Consider the following 6,000-nt stretch of genomic DNA (forward strand, 5'->3'; position numbering starts at 1 on the left):
GAAATCTGGTGGGGGTAGGTGATAAATCTGTACTTGTTCTCTCAAGGGCATGCTTCTTCTGCCATCCTTCTCTTTAATATTGTAACTGCCTAAATACAGGCCCTTATCACTTCACACTTTGACTATTGCAATAATATGCTAGTGGGTCTGCCTGTCTTAAGCCTCTCCCCATTTTAATCCATCCTCCATTCAGCTGCCAAAGTGATTTTCCCAAAACCTAGGTCTAACCATGTCATACATACCCATCCCTACTTAATAAACTGTAGTAGTTCCCTAGCATCTCCAGGATCAAACTAAAATCCTCTGCCATTCAAAGTCTTTCATAACCTAGACACCAACACCCCCACTTTTCCGGTCTTCTACTTTATTCCCCAACACATACTCTTCAATCCAGTTGATGAGGATGGGATCTGAACCTGAGAAAGGAAAAACCCTGGACTTTCCCACATGGCCAAATCTCTGGCGTTGGTTGAGGCTGTAATGCCATCAACTGGCCTTTCTTTGTGGCTATGCCCAATCTCTGTTACCCTTAACCTAGCCAGGCCCTTCATTGTTTTACCTCCCTATGGCTCCCAGCCATTTCCCACCCTTAATCCTAGCTAGGATCCATTCTCCCTTGGCTACCTGGTCCAGGTCCCAAGAGTTCTGTTCATCCCAGCTTACATCCAGATCTCCTCAGACCCCTCCTCCAGTCACCCCAAACTACTTGGACACTGCTAGATCCCTTCCACAGTCTTCCTGTATATAAAGTCTGTCTTGTCTCCATTAAGGTGCTCAGATTCTTAAAATCTAGCCACTGCTCAGATTCTTATAATCTAGCCAAAAGCTCACAGATGTTCAAATTCCTTAAGAGTCTGCCCAATATGACGGATGTTCTAATAAACTTTGTCTTTGCCTGAAAGAAGGCTTGGGTCAAATTCTTTCAGGCTGGACTAAAATCCCTAAACCTCAACACAGTGACACCAGCCTCCTGGCTGTTCCAAGAAGAAGGCACTTTGTTTCTTTGTTCTGATCATTTTCTCTGGCTATCCCGCACGTTTGGAATGTTCTCTCTCTTTATCTCTCCCTCTTGGCTTCCTTGGCTTATGTCAAGTCTCTCAGAAAATCCCATCTTCTATAAGAAGCTATTCCCAACCCTTCTTAATTCTAGTGTCTTCTGCTCGTTAATTATTTCCTATTTATCCTATATATATAGTTTGTGTGTGTGTGTGTGTATATATATATATATAGATATATACATATATATCTATATATATATATATATCTATATATATCTTTGCTTATTGTTTCCTCCATTACATTATAATTTCCTAGAGGGCAGGGACTGTCTTTTGTCCCTTTTTGTATCCTCCAGTGTTTAATAGAGTGCCTGGCACATAGTAGGAACTTAATATTTATTGACTGATAATTATTAAGTAGGTCACAGTTCTTCTGCCACTGTCTCTGATCTTTGTGGGCCTCCATTATACCATACTTATTATTCTATTTCTACATCCAGCTTTGGACTACCATCCTCAGGGTCCTCTCACCTTGATAGCCATTTCCATCCTTAAGAAAACTTTGGCTAGAACCTACTAATCCCCTCAAGCTGTTGTCTTATGTCTGTTCTCTCTTTTTCACCCAAACTCCTTGAAAAAACTGTATATCCTCTCTGTCTCTACTTCTTTTCTTCCCACTCATACCTCAACTCTTTGCAATATAGTTTATCATTCAACTTAAAACTGCTCTACTTAAAGTAACTGATAATCTCTTCATTGCCAAATCTGACAGTCTTTTCTCTGTTTTTATCCATTGCCATCTATCTGCTGCTTTTGACATTATTGACCACCCTTTTAGCCTGAATGAATATCCCTTCCTCCTTTCTGGGTTTTCCTTACTCTACAATGCATCAGAGAAGTCTCAAATCCTTTAAAACTCTCAGGGTCACTCTCTATCTGAGGTAGGGAGAGAAGGCATAGGCCAGAGCACTCATTTTTCTCCACTCCCAAGCAATTCTCTCTGAGGTGCTTATCTGGAAGCCTTCTACCCTAAGCTTCCAGATGCTTTAATCTCTATGCTTTTAATCTCTATTTCTGGAATTGACTCAATATTTTGTATTTTGTAGACAACTCACAGGGCATGACCAGGTTTTCTCAACCAATTGGAACATACTGCTTATTATACTGTCACTCTAATACATCCAATGGTTTTCAAATTTTTTTTTAACTTAGTCTAAAGTCTTTAACAGATATATGCTCTCCTGTGGTTAAGCCTCTTATCACTTAGCTTAAATGGAGATGAGGCTGATTTGATTTAGTTACTTAAGCCTCACCCTTTGACAAAAAACAGTCCATCTTTGACCCTTCTCCCCACCATCTTGCAATTTCCAGAAACTTCTGTAGACTTCATGCTCCATATTTGTATGACTGGCCCTTCCCTAGGTCTCTGGTTCTTCCAATAGACTGTAAGCTCTTTGGTGGGGAACAGGGATTGGCACATAGTAGGCACTGTGCTACCAGGAGACACCTGGGCTCTTAGAGTCTCTGAGCTGATTTCGGACGCTGTTGTGAGTGGCTGAGGCCAGAGACGCACACCAAGGAGGAAATCTTGTAACTGCGGTGCTGGAGAAGTTCCTGAGTATCCTACCAGAGGAACTCCAGATCTGGTTGCTGGAATGACATCCAGAAAGTGAGGAAGTAGTGATGCTACTGGAAGATTTGGAGAGAGAATTGGATGAACCAGGACAGCAGGTCTCAGCCCATACACAATAACAAGCATTACTCTGGGAAGGAGTGAGACCCCTATTCCCAACTCCAGCAACATTGAGGAAGTCACCCTCTCCAAAAGATTGATTGTCAGTCCAAGCATCGGAATGAAGAGTCAACACCTAAAAATGAAATATTCAAAGTAGAATCTCCAGCTACAGTATCAAGAAGATTCATAGGTGATGTAGCTGAGAAAACCAAATGCAGAGAGGCACATGACCATGAGAGTACGTTACAAAGGCAGTGGGGAAAACCTATAGGAGAAGAAACAAGGAAATACTCTTTCCAAGAGACTGGGTCAAAGGAAGTCTCAAATTTAATCCATAGTAAACTCTGCCCAGGACAGAGATGCTATATACATGATGAGTGCGGGAAAACCTTCAGTAATAGCTCAGATGTTAGTAAACGTCAGAGAATTCACACTGGGGAGACACCCTATGAATGTAAAGAATGTGAGAAAACCTTCAGAAGCAAAGCCAGCCTCATTCAGCATCATAGAATCCTCACTGGACAAAAACCATACCAATGTAACCAATGTGGGAAAAGCTTTATTTAGTCAATAAGCAGCTCTTATTTCACACCAGAGATTTCACACTAAAGAAAGACCCTATAAATGTAACAAACGTGGGGAAACCTTCAGTCATAGTTCAAATCTTATTAACATCAGAGAATTCAGTCTAAAAAAATTATTAGGAGAGCTATGTGAAGGAAGGTTTAGAACAGGACCAAGCAGTATATGGCTTACAAGCTGCTTGCGGCCTGTCAAAGGATCTCAGGCAGCCTGTGAAAAATGTAGAGGCTATAAAAGAAAGGAAAGATGTAGTAAGTGCTTTGTCCATGTCCTGCTTAACCTGCCTTCTGTCACCACTGTACCTGTCATGTAACTTGGTGGGTGGGCGATACTGTACCCGCTCTCCTATTTGTCATGTGACCCACAGCAACCAACAATGGTCAGTCTGTCGCTGGTCTGAGAGGAGCAAGAGCTGTATCTTTTCGCTGTGTTTTTGGTCATTACTAAAAGTAAACAGTAAGAAAACCTGAAAAATGAATTAAAATTTGTACCACCAAGCAAAGTAATTTTTTAAACATTAATGCGATTTCATGATAAATAAAAATTTTAATCAGTGTAATTAATTGATATTGAAATGTCCCTTTTTAAAAAACAAAAAAAAGAAATGTCCCTTTTTCAAAAAAAATACGGTTTATTTGCAAAATAGTTTAATCATTAATTATACCTTTACTTGGAAAGTGAGCCACTAAAAACCTATCTGCAGCCTGAAGTTTAGCCTATTTTAATTTTGGCCCTTACCTACTGCCAAGTTGTGCAGGTCTGGTTTAGAAGAAAGAAAAGCCAGGAGAAAGGATACTAGTTAGGAAGCAATCATTATAATAATCTAAGCAAGAGTTAACAAGAGTCTGAACTAAGATGGTAAATGTGCAATTGGACAGAAAGTGACGGATGTGAGAGATGTAAATGTGGAAGCAGCAGGATTTGGCAACTGATTAGGTATTTGGGGGTGAGGGAGATGAAAATGTCAAAGATGACTGATTTTTAGTCCAGGAGGTGATTGGGAGGAGAAGATAGTGGTGCAACACCAAAATGATCGACAAAATCAAGGAAGTTGGGGGGTGAAATAAAAGAAATAACTAAATGGGAAAAAAAAGTTTAACCTCTCTCCCAATTAACCATTTCAATGATGTCTGGGTTATTTGTACCACAAAGCCAAAGTACCACTACTTAGGTGGTGGGAGTGGATGGCATTAGTAAACAAATAACCTAGAAGAAAATACCCAGGCTGTGGTGCTAGGCTTGCAATTCAAAATACAAAGTGATAACAACAACATCATACTATCAATTCAATCTGCTGTCCAACTTTCCCACAATGCTGCAGACTAAAATGGGAGAACATGACTGAATTGAAATATCATCCTCAAAGCCATTAACCCTGAAAGAGAATTGGAGAGTATGGCACAGGTAACAAAGTTCAGGAGTATTTTAATCAGGTACTTTATCCTGACAAACAATTCTTGTGATGGAAATTGTATGTGTAAGGGGAAAATAGCACCTCTGAGAGAAGAAATCCATGTGTTATGTTCACTAAAAGCTGTGAAGCTCTAGGCAGTATTTCTCTGGCTTCGTATTTCACTGCCAACATTCCCCGTAAATCTACCTCTTCTGCACCCCACCGGGTAAACAAACAGACAAACAAATCAAATTAATAAATAAAAACAAGCAAACAAATAAATAAAGGAATTCTAGCCCCCTAGAATCTGGAAAGGTGCTTACAATTTGATGTTCAATACCAATGTAATCTCAGAGAACTCACTTTAAGCTGGAATCAAGAAAGGCTAAGTACTTATTTGTATTTTCATAGAGTCAGAGACAGATTTGTAAATAGAATTGTAAACTATAGAGATGAAAGTAAACTTAGAAATCATTTGTTTTAGAGATGAAGAAACTTAAGAGGAAGCATTTAATAAATGCTTGATAAATATTTAATAAATCATTCATTGAAATAACTTGCTCAGGGTCACACAAGTTGGAACAAGTAGCAGAGCAGGGATTAGAATTCAGGACTGGTAAAGGTTTTGTTCCAATCCATGTTGTGCCATAAATTTTCTGCATACCCCTGAGCAAAGTAGGGTAGCGTAGAGAGATAGTTTTAGGGGATTCTTCTTCATGTAGCTTTTAGAGTTTTTCTTTTGTTTGTGTTTTTGTCCCATATTGATGATTTGTTATATGTGAGACTCCAGGCGAGGAAATTCCCTCTACCAAAGCAAACCAGCAACTGATCTGCAATTTATAGTTTTAAAGAGTTGCTTGGGACACAGGCTAAATGGCTTAATTAGGTGGTCATACAGTGTCAATATTAAGATTTGAACCCAGACCTTGTGGACTTCAAGACTGCCACTCACCCCACATTGCCTTGTTCCCTCCCTCTGCCTTAAATCTTTGACTCCAATCCTTAACACTTTAACATTCCAGTGCATTAACTCAGAACTTGGGTCCAAGAAGGGCCTTTCTTACACCTCAGAAAGGGGCACATACTCTTCCCCTTGCCTGGCTACTTGATTGTATAATGATGGTCCCAACCTGCTTGATCCTATTGTTACCTTGCTCTGAATTCTTGACTCTCCTGTATGTTGACAAACAACCATGAGACGAGGTAATACTTAACCGGTACCAGTGGCTGGCTTACCTAGGCAGAAGAAGCCCAAGTCATTTATTCTGGTTTCTTCTTTATCTGAAAAATCC

The 6,000-nt window shown here is 39.9% G+C and overlaps 1 pseudogene; it reads left to right on the forward strand.

Annotated features, from left to right (window-relative positions):
- The window catches only part of LOC110192370 (zinc finger protein 165-like), a 32,510-nt pseudogene extending 28,882 nt beyond the window's left edge, over positions 1 to 3,628 (forward strand).
- The last annotated feature ends 2,372 nt before the right edge of the window (positions 3,629 to 6,000 follow it).

The sequence above is a fragment of the Phascolarctos cinereus genome, unplaced genomic scaffold, assembly GCF_003287225.1.
Source record: "Phascolarctos cinereus isolate Bilbo 61053 unplaced genomic scaffold, phaCin_HiC Scaffold_3;HRSCAF=262, whole genome shotgun sequence".
Classification (NCBI taxonomy): Eukaryota; Metazoa; Chordata; class Mammalia; order Diprotodontia; family Phascolarctidae; genus Phascolarctos; species Phascolarctos cinereus.